Source organism: Callorhinchus milii, unplaced genomic scaffold (assembly GCF_018977255.1).
Source record: "Callorhinchus milii isolate IMCB2004 unplaced genomic scaffold, IMCB_Cmil_1.0 Scaffold61, whole genome shotgun sequence".
NCBI lineage: Eukaryota > Metazoa > Chordata > Chondrichthyes > Chimaeriformes > Callorhinchidae > Callorhinchus > Callorhinchus milii.
The window spans coordinates 281,887-294,542 of NW_024704802.1; positions in this window are offsets into that span (position 1 = coordinate 281,887).

The window sequence follows — 12,656 nt, forward strand, 5'->3', positions numbered from 1 at the left end:
TACTGTGTCAAACTATACCATTCTGTACCAGTATTGTGTCTGTAACAACAACAACAACAACAACTTGGCTTTATATGGCGCCGCTGGTGAGGGGGAGAGTCCCAGAGCGCTGGACAGTGGCGGAGCTCGAGGCCGAGCCGAGGGGGAGGTGACCGCAGGTCACGGTCCAACACGAAGGTCTTCACCGCGTCCGGTCATCGGGTCAGAAAAGCTTCGGGACTCAGTCCGCAGGTTTCACTTCACCAACGTCCTGACAGAGAAGCCGCGGCGTCACTCACACACACGAACCTCTTCCTGTCTCGTCTTTCCTTCTGTTCAGAATTAATGAGGGAATGAAACTTTATCTTTTTGGGGTAAAACATTGCTGATTTGTTTGTGGGGTTTACTCCTCGGCGCCGGGAGGCCTCAGTGTGAGGTGTAAACGGTTTAAATTGGCCAATGTCTGTCTGTCTTTCTCTCTCTTTCTGTGTCCCTGTGTCTGTGTGTCTGGTGACCAGGTGTTGACATTGGCTCCTCACTGTCTGTGTGACTGGGGGGGTGGGGGTGACTGGGGGGTGGGGGTGACTGGGGTGGGGGTGACTGGGGGGGGGGTGGGGGTGACTGGGGGGTGACTGGGGGGTGGGGGTTACTGGGGGGTGACTGGGGGGTGGGGTGACTGGGGGGGGGTGACTGGGGGGGGGGGTGACTGGGGAGGTGGGGGTGACTGGCGGGTGGGGGTAACATGGCCGCACTGTTGTCCGTCTCTCTCTCTCTGTGTCTCTCGTCGACTGAAAAACAGCAGCGCCTGACTTTGGCGCCTCTTTTGTTTTCTCTGACTCGGCGGATGCGCAGTGGTTTTCCCTGAGCGCGAGGCCAACGGTTTTTTCTGAACTCGACGCCTGCGCAGTGCCGCCTCTGTCTGTCCGCGCGCAAGGCCGACGTTTTTTTTTAACTCGGCGCCTGCGCAGTGCCGTCTCCGGGCGCGGGGCTGACGGTGTTTCGGGGCGCGGCGCCTGTCTGTCTGAGCGCGAGGCGGTACCGCGGGAGGTGGTGATGGCGGCGGAGACACCTCGCGCTCAGGGACACCACTGCGCAGCCGCCGAGTCAGAGGGAAAAAAAGAGGCGCCAAAGTCAGGCGACGAGAGACACAGAGAGAGAGAGAGAGACAACCGACCGACAGAGGCGACTGAACCCATCGACCGTTTAAACCTCACACTGAGGCCTCCCGACGCCAATGAATAACCCACACAAACAATTACCCCAATGACAAAGGCGGATCCCGTCACCACAGTCATCCACGCACTTGATCCACAGAGAGCCCAGACATTGGGGCCTCACCCAAATATATTGCCCACAATACATACAGTGAGTTCACTTTACATTATATACTGTATTGCGCTTTAAGATGTGATGAGGCGCCATAACAAATGCAAATATTATCAGTGTTATCTCTCAAATTACTAGTGTTTGCACTAACTGCTTCCGCTACAGGACTCCACCGATTATATCGCTGCCAACAAATAACACTCCCGGAAACCATAAGGGCACTAATGTTCAGAATTGGAAATAAATGAATAGATGTGGACGCTTTGGATTAGAAAAGATTCCATTCTGATCCAACAGACATCAAATAGCCATCCAGCAACACCTCAACATTATACTGTTAAAACATGACAGCCGTTGTATCGTTCCAGATCATAGCATTTAAAATGACTAATTTAATATAATAATAATAATAATTCTTGCATTTGGTACAGTGCCTTATCGCGTCTTCACAGAATATCCTTCAATGAATTGTCTGTGTTCTCTGACACTGAGAGCCAAGCGCTGGAATGGCGTTGAATCGCGGGTTTACTGTGGCATTTAGGTTTCACATCAACGTCAATATGAAGGACAAATACCTCGAGGAGACAGTTCATGACAATCTCGTTTGTTTTGTCAGCTTCTGAGGAAGAAGGCAACCGGTGAAAACCTAAACATCTCAAGGTTAGAGCAAGAATAACATAACATTTGTACCGCAGCTTTCACGTCGGGAGGATGTCCCAAGGCACTGGGCAGTCAGACCTGAGCTGTGGGTTCGGATTGGGGAGTGGGGAAAGGAGGGCGATCAAAACCATGGTCGAAGTGGGGGGTTGTGAGATGGGTCTTTAAGAAGCCAATGGAGAGGGCGAGGCAGAGGGACTGTGGGATGGAGTACCAGCGAGTGGGTCAGAATGGCTGAAGGTCCGCCCGCTGGGAACTTGCGGAAACTTTGCTCTATTAACTAGTACCGCCTTATTCTCTGTTGTGCCTTTTCAATGTGATGCAGATACCCCTTGGGGTTTAGCAGAGCTTTGCTGGACTGATCGAGGTCAGCTTCCTAATACATTCCATATTTTGCAGGAAAGAAGTTCACACCTCTGAGATAATGAGCAATTAGATCCTTCAGCACAAATATAAGATCATTGGACCACAGAAATTAAAGGCTGTAGCTTCAGACATCTGCCGTACTTAAGTCTGAGAAACAAGGAGGTCAAGAAAGGCTGCTATGCATGTGTGCGGATGACACCCAACTCTACCTTTCCTCCTCTACCCTCAACTCCACGACCCCCGATGTCCTGACAGCTGTCTGTCCGACATCGAGTCCTGGACGAGAGACAACTTTCTTTAGCTCAACGTGCGCAAAACTGACGCCCTCCTGATTGGCTCACATCAGCGCCTCCGCACCTCAGGCGCCGACACCATCAGCATCCAAGGCCGCACTCTCCACCTCTCAAAGCCATCAGGAACCTCGGGGTACTGTTGGACCCTGAGCTGTCCTTTCTCCCTCATATCCGCTCCACAACGGGCACCGCCTTCCATCACCTCCGAAACATCGCCAGACTACGGCACTACCTCACCCCTCACGCGGCTGAAACTCTGGTTCACGCCTTTATCACCTCAAGGCTGGAAAATCGGAACTCACTCCTCGCGGCCTTCCCGCCACCTCCCTCCACACTGCAGGTCATTCAGAACTCTGCAGCTCGAGTACTGTCCCGCACCAGATACCGCGACCACATCACTCCCACCCTCGCTCCCCTCCACCGGCTCCCCATCCCCCAGAGGATTGACTTCAAGATCCTCATCCTCACCTACAAGGCCATCCACGGCCTCACTCCCTCATACCTCTCTGACCTATTATCCCCCTCCCTACCTGCCCGTACCCTCCGTTCCTCTGGCTCCGGTCTGCTCTACATCCCCCGCCCCAACCGCCCTACCATCGGTGGTCGGGCCTTCAGCCTCTCATCCCCGAGGCTCTGGAACTCTATCCCCAGTGCCTTCGCCGCTTCCTCCCTTTCCTCCTTCAAGGCCGGTCTCAAGATCTTCCTCTGACCGAGCCTTCAGCTCCACTCTCGACTCTCTACCCCCTCCTCGCTCCCTCCCTTCCCTCCGCTCACTCTAACCATTTCCACCCCAATGCTCGGGTCGTGACCCAACTGTACAGCGCCTTGGGACGTCCTCCTGACGTGAAAGGCGCTCTATAAATGGAATCGTGTTGTTGTTGTTGTATTCTGTGGAGCACTTTGATGCGTCGGGAAGATGTGACGAGGCGCTATATCGAATGCAATGTCTGTTATTATTATTTATTGTCATTGTCAAAAGAAGAGAGTGGAGACAAATAGAACTTTTATTTTGTACACAGAGTTGATCCGATGTGGAACGAACTGCGTGAAAGCGTCGTGGAAGCAGATTGTATAATAATATAATAATAATCGTTGCATTTGACATAGCGCTTTTCATGTCTTGTTGACGTCTCAAAGCGCTTGAGAGAACATACTGTAACATGAATTGATTACATTTGTGGGCGAAATACGGCAGCCGATTGCGAACAGCAATCCCACAAACGGCCGTGGATTGAAATGACTGATTTACTATTGTGTTTTTATATTTGGAGGAATTATTATAAAGTGTGTGGAGTAAATAAACTCGCCCAAGATTTCACACCGCCGGGAACCGAGCCCAGGTCTCTCGCTTGCAAAGCGTGTGCGCTAACAACTGAGCTCCAGGACTCCTCGATTTTATAGTAGTTTTCAGAAGAGAATTCGATAGGGACTTGAAAAGAACAGGTGTGCATTGCTCCGGTTTAAGCGCGGGACAGTGGGATTAGTTGGGAACAGAGCGGAAGAGTGTAGATAGTTGGGTGGGGGTGAGAACCAGTTCGGGTAAAAGCGAAGGTGTGTGTTCTGGTTGTGTTAAGAGCAGTGGAGTGGGGCGATTTGGGGTAAAAGGTGAATGATTATATTCCTCAAATGCATAACAGCCGTCAGGAGAGATGAAGTGAAGTGTACTCCTGTGCCTCACCTCCCTCCAGCATCAGGTGTTGCAAATCCGACCGAGAGGGAATGAGGAGTGAAACCAATGTCATGGGGTTCAGTGGGGAACACTTTATTCACATAAACACATGAACAAGAATGCAAATGCGTTCGTCAGTTGCAACACAACACTGAGGAACATCTCCGAGCCGAGAGCCCGCGTGAAAGAGGCGAAATAAATGCAAGTTAATCGTTGCCGAAAAGCAATTTTTTTTTAAGTGAATTTTCTTGAACCTTTAATGATTCGGGAAGCGGTGGTGTTGTACTGTGAACACAGGGAGTGATTGCAGTGCAGCACCGCCTCCTGCTGGACATGTGTTTGCACTGCAGCGTTACAGCCATTCCCATCGGCCCGGACTTGGCGGCAATTTCAAATCCCCCCATTCAGTGTGTGATCACTGTCAGTCGTGCGGAGGCGGGAAATGTGTGTGTGGCCGTGTACTGCGCAGAGAGAAGGTCGGTGTGTAACCAACGACAGTCCAGAAATTGTATGTCAGTCTCAGGCCATGAAGGGGGGAGCGGCAGAGAGTGGAGTAAGGGCTCAACAACAACAACAACATCAACATTACATTGGTACGGAGTCGGGACCAGTCCCACCCGTGTCACTATTCCCTGTAGTGTAGGTAAAGGTCGGGACTGGTTGTGTGTTGAGTGGATGTGTGCGGTTTGTATGGCCGTGTCTCCGGGTTTTTAACGCGTGAACATGTGTGTGCGCGGTGCGCATCGGGGCACCAGCCATGATCGGTCGGTGTGCTGTGGCGCTGTGTGTGTGTGAGTCGGTGGCACATGTATGTAGTGAACATAGCGACGTGTTTAAAGGGAACTTCCACAAAAAATGTGTGCACATCCTGTGTGTTGTTAACCTGTCCAGAATCCCCATAATGAGTAACTATTTCAACTCTTTCCTGCTCATCCCCTCCACTTCGGGCATCTCGTCAAATGTCCATTCAACAACAGAAACAACTTGCACTTATATGGCGCCCTCCTCCCAGAGTGTTGTGGGACATTGCTGTGCGCAATTGGCTGCCGCGTTCGCCCACAAATATACAGTCACTTCACTTTCCAGTGTGTTCTGTGAATCGCTTTGTGATGTCCTCCCGACGTGAAAAGCACAACATCAAATGCAAGGATTATTATTATTATTATTATGATTATTGTTATTATAAAGGTGTGTTTTACCTGCTGGGCCCTCGGGGGGGGGGGGGGGGGGGGGGATGAGCTCAGCTCAACATCACCCGGATCTTAGCATCTTTCTCCATCTTCAAAATGGAATCATCAGATCACTTTCCGGGGGTAAAAACCCCTTCGGAATAATAATAATAATAATAATTTGGTCACTTGTGGGGGCGTTGCTGGGCGCCATCGGCTGCCACGTTTCGATCAGAAAACGCAACAACAACAACAAACATTTTCTACTGCGCCTGAGTTTCACATCAGGAGGACGTCCCAATGCACTGCACAGTCAGAGATTTGGCCCCGAGGGATGGAGGCAGATAGAGAGAGACTGAGAGAGACAGAGAGAGAGAGAGAGAGAGAGAGACTGAGAGAGTCGGGGATTTGGACCCGAGCTGGGCGTTGGGATCACGAAGGAGTGGAGGGTTGAGAGGTGGGGGTAGGGGGAGGGTGACCAAAAGCGCCGTCGGTCGAAGAGGAGTGTCTTGAGGTGTACCTTGAAGGAGGTGAGGAGGGGACCATTGAGGCGGAGGCACCGTAGGATGGAGCTGCAGGACAAACCGCCATTGATGGGGCGGGCGAGGCGGGGCATGTGAAGCTGGAGCCTACCTCTCCGACCTACTATCCCCCTACCTACCTGCCCGTACCCTCCGTTCCTCTGGCTCCGGTCTGCTCCACATCCCCCGCCCCAACCGCCCTACCATCGGTGCCCGGACCATCAGCCTCTCAGCCCCGAGGCTCTGGAACTCTATCCCCAGTGCCTTCGCCGCTTCCTCCCTTTCCTCATTCAAGGCCGGTCTCAAAACCTTTCGGGACGTCCTCCCGATGTGAAAGGCGCTCTATAAATGGAATCTTCTTGTTGTTGCTCTCTCTCACACACACACTGACTGCTCTCACACACACACACTGACTGCTCTCTCACACACACACACTGACTGCTCTCTCACACACACACTGACTGCTCTCTCACACACACACACTGACTGCTCTCTCTCTCACACACACTGACTGCTCTCTCACACACACACACACACGCTGACTGCTCTCTCACACACACTGACTGCTCTCACACACACGACTGCTCACACACACAGACACACACTGACTGCTCTCTCACACACACTGACGGCTCTCACTCACACGCACACACTGACTGCTCACATACACACGTACACACACACACTTACTAAGTGCTCTCCTACATACACACACTGCTCTCGCTCCACACACACACAAACACACTGACTGCTCTCACACACACACACTGACTGCTCTCACACACACACTGACTGCTCTCTCACAGACACACTGACTGCTCTCTCACACACACACTGACTGCTCTCTCTCACACACAATGACTGCTCACACACACAGACACACACTGACTGCTCTCTCTCTCACACACACACACACACTGACTGCTCTCACACACACACACACACACTGACGGCTCTCACACAAACGCACACACTGACTGCTCTCACAGACACACACACACTGACTGCTCCCATACACACGTACACACACACTTACTAAGTGCTCTCCTACACACACACATTGCTCTCCCCCCCCACACACACAAACACACTGACTGCTCTCACACACACACACTGACTGCTCTCACACACACACTGACTGCTCTCTCACAGACACACTGAATGCACTCTCACACACAGACACACTGACTGCTCTCACACACACTGACTGCTCTTTCACACACACACTGACTGCACTCTCTCACACACACTGCTCTCTCACACACACACACACTGACTGCTCTCACACAGACACACACAACACACACACACACTGACTGCTCTCTCACACACACACAGACTGACTGCTCTCACACACACCCACACTGACTGCTCTCCCACACACACACACACACTGACTGCTCTCACACACACACACACACTGACTGCTCTCTCACACACACACACACTGACTGCTCTCTCTCTCTCTCTCACACACACACACACTGACTGCTCTCTCTCACACACACTGACTGCTCTCTCTCACACACACACACTGACTGCTCTCTCTCACAAACACACACTGACTGCTCACACACACACACCCACACACACTGACTGCTCTCTCTCACAAACACACACTGACTGCTCTCTCACACACACACACACTGACTGCTCTCACACACACACACACACACTGACTGCTCACACACACACACACACTGACTGCTCTCTCTCACACACACAAACTAACTGCTCTCTCACACACACACTGACTGCTCTAACACACACTGACTGCTCTCTCACACACACACACTGACTGCTCTTTCTCACACACACACACACTGACTGCTCTCTCTCTCTCTCACACACACACACACACTGACTGCTCTCACACACACACACACAATAACTGTTCCGCACACACACACTGACTGCTCTCACACACACACACTGACTGCTCTCACACACACTGACTGCTCTCACACACACATACGACTGCTCTCACACACACACATAAACACACACACTGACTGCTTCTTCTCACACACACACAATGACTGCTCTCACACACACACACTGACTGCTCTCTCACAGACACACTGAATGCACTCTCACACACAGACACACTGACTGCTCTCACAGACACTGACTGCTCTTTCACACACACACTGACTGCAGTCTCTCACACACAGTGACTGCTCTCTCACACACACTGACTGCTCTCTCACACACACACTGACTGCTCTCTCTCACAAACACACACTGACTGCTCTCACACACACACACACACACACACACACTGACTGCTCTCTCTCACACACACACACTGACTGCTCTCACACACACACACACACTGACTGCTCTCTCTCACACACACACTGACTGCTCTCTCACACACACACTGACTGCTCTTTCTCACACACACACTGACTGCTCTCTCTCACACACACACACACACACTGACTGCTCTGACACACACATACGACTGCTCTCACACACACACATACACACACACACTGACTGCTCTCTCACACACACACTGACTGCTCTCACACACACTGACTGCCTCACACACACACTGACTGCTCTCTCACACACACACACACACTGACTGCTCTCTCACACACACACTGACTGCTCTCTCACACACACACTGACTGCTCTCTCACACACACACTGACTGCTCTCACACACACACACACACACACTGACTGCTCTCACACACACACACTGACTGCTCTCTCTCTCACACACACACACACACAATGACTGCTCTCACACACACACACACTGACTGCTCTCTCTCACACACACACACACACACTGACTGATCTCACACACACACACTGACTGCTCTCTCTCACACACACACACTGACTGCTCACACACACACAAACACACATTGGCTGCTCTCACACACACATACGACTGCTCTCTCTTACACACACTGACTGCTCTCACACACACACACACACACACACTGACTGACTCTCTCACACACACTGACTGCTCCCACACACACGTACACACACACTTATTAACTGTTCTCCTACACACACACACTGCTCTCCCCCCCCCACAAACACACACACACACTGACTGCTCTCTCTCACACACACACACTGACTGACTCTCACACACACTGACTGCTGCCACACACACGTACACACACACACTTACTAACTGCTATCCTACACACAAACACATTTCTCTCCCCCCCCCCCCCACACACACACTGACTGCCTCTCTCACATACTGACTGCTCTTACACACATACATTGACTGCTTTCACACATACTGACTGCTCTCTCTCACACATACTGACTGCTCTTCTCAACACATACACACACACACACTGACTGCTCTCACACACACACACACTGACTGCTCTCACACACACACTGATTGCTATCTCACACACACACACACTGACTGCTCTCACACACACACTGACTGCTCTCTCACACACACAAACAGACGACTGCTCTCTCGCCCACTATCTCATAGACACGCACTGACTGAGGCAAACACACACACACACAGATAGAGAGAGAGAGACGGAGACTAAGGAAGACAACGAAAGAGAGAGCCTGAAATAGGGAGACGGAAAATGTATAAACTGAGAGGGACTGACACACAGAGAGAGAAAGAGAGAGACTGTGAGAGAAAGTGCATCAGTTGTGGTCGCTTACAGCAGTTTAGCAGTGACTGAGGGTCGGGGCTCTCCAGCCGCCCGCACGGCCGTAGGCGGTGTGTGTCAATAACGGTCCCCAAAGCAGAGATGGGAGAGGAATCAGGATCAACATCTTTAATAATCAGTCACTACAGTGCACAGAATATATTCCATATTACACAGACTGTGTGGACAGTCACTGCCTCAGTCAGTGTCACACTATCACTCTCAGCTCAGCTCTGATTTCCTGCAGTGACTGCAGCTGTTTCGCTCCGTCTGAACTGAACCCATTCCCTCTCAGCCTGAAACACATTAAACAGGAAATAAACCCATGGGATAATGGTACAAACTGTAAACTCTTCATGTCGCAGTTTAATAGATAAATAAATCCCTTCAAACTGTTCCCATTCTGATACACAGCCCTTTCTCTGTGTGTTTATCACATTGAACACTGACACAAACACTCACTCGATCCCCTCCAGACTGGTGCAGGTCTGTATGAGGCGGCGGAGAGCGGAGACAGAGCCGTCTGTGAAGGAGTTAGAGCTCAGGTCCAGGAACCTCAGTGAGCGGTTTGTACTGAGAGCGGAGACCAGATCATCAGTACAGCCATCGGTCAGTCTGTTCCTGTACAGCCTTGAGATCAGAGACACAGAGACATGACAGGGATCAGAGTAAACACCGTGTATAACCCACTGTCACTCACAGTTTGTTTGATGCCGGACAGGTTGCAGGAGTGCATACACACAAACACACACACACACCAACACACACAAACACAGACAAAAACATCGCCGCAGATACACAGTTACTCTAACACACACAAACACACACAAACACAAACGCATGACCCACACAAAAGTGCACCCAAACACACACAGAGTCACATAAACAGAGAGACGCACACACAGACACACACATACACACATAAATACACACACTCACACATGCAGTCAAACAAACACACAAACACTCTCACACAAACGCGCTCACACAGAAACATACACAATCACACCCAAAAACTCACCCACGCAAACACATATGTACGCAAACACACACACAGAAACTCACACAAGCAAACACACACACACACACAAACAATCAATCATTCACACAAACACACACACAAACAATCAATCATTCACACAAACACACACACAAACAATCAATGATTCACACAAACGCACACTCATATGCACACAAACACAACCACACGCAAACACACACACAGAAAAAAACACACGCACGCACAAACACGCATATACACACAAACACCCACACGCATACAAACGTACATAAAGACACACTCAAAAACACACAAACACAAACAGAAGCACATCATGTACAAACAAACACACACATATAAATAGACATACATAGATACACACCAACACACACAAATATACACACACACAAACTCACACGCACACACAGACACACACACAAACACTCACAAAAGCACTCAAAAACTCATACACACAAAATCGAACATACGCCAACACACACTCAAATGCAAACATAAGCACAATCACTCACACAAACACACACAAACATAAACAAAATGGCACACAAACACACCCATAAATACATACACACATACACACAAACACATGACCCACAGACACGTACACACAAACAGACACACACGCAAACACACTCATGCAAGCACACACACATACACACACAAACAAACACATGTCGAACAGACAAATAGAGACACACACAGTGATACACACACACATACACAGAGAAACACAGAGAAACAAACACACACACTCACAGAAACACAAACAAACGGACACACACAGAAACACACGCAAACATACACGTAAACACACACAGAAAAAATCACACAAGTACACACACAAATACACCTACACAGACATATACAAACATACATAACCATACACGCGAAAACACACGCACAAATACACACAGAAACACACAAACAAAGACACATCAAAACAAACTCACAAATACGCACACACAAAAACACAACACACAATCACACTGACTCATAGAAACATACATAAAGACAAACAGACACACACTCAAAAACACACAAACAAACAAAGAAACACAAAATCAAATACAAACACAGACATAAATACACATACATAGATTCACACAAAGAAACATACGCAAATACACACACACACAAGCACACACAGAAAAACACACAAACATAAATACACATACAACCAAACACACAAACGTGCAAGCACACAGACACAACCACGCACATACCCGCAGACATGCACACACACACACACGCAAAAGCATACACGCAAATACATAATAATATCAATAAAATTGGATTTACAGAGCGCCTTTCACGTCAGCAGGACGTCCCAAAGCGCTGAACAGTCAGATGTCGGGACCTGAAAATGGGGGAGGGGTGGGGGAGGGCTGGGGGAGGGGTGGGGGAGAGGTGGCGAGGGGTGGGGGAGTAGTGGGGGAGGGGTGGGGTAGGAGTGAGGGAAGGCAGAGAGTGGGAGGGAGACCAAAGGCTCGATCGAAGTGAAGGGTCTTGAGACCGACCTTGAAGGAGACAAGAGAGGAAGTGAGGGGAAGGGACCGTGGGATGGAGTCCCAGAGTGTGGGGCAGAGAGGCTGAAAGCCCGGACACCGATGGGAGGGCGGGTCGGGCGGGAGACATGGAGCAGCGCGGAGCCCACTGGACGGAGGGAGCGGGCAGGTTGGTAGGGAGTCAGCAGGTCAGAGAGGGGAGGAGGGGGCGAGGCCATGGATGGCCTTAAAGGTGAGGACGACGATCTTGAACTCGATCCTCTGGAATACACACACACAATCGCACACACTCACAGGAACACACAGAAATAATAATAATAATAATAATCCTTGCATTTGATATAGTACTTTCCACGTCGGGAGGACGTCCCAAAGCGCTTCACAGAACACACTGTAAAGTGAATTGACTCTATATTTGTGGGCGAACGCGGCAGCCAATTGCGCACAGCAATGTCCCACAAACAGTCGTAGATTGAATATGACCAATTTATT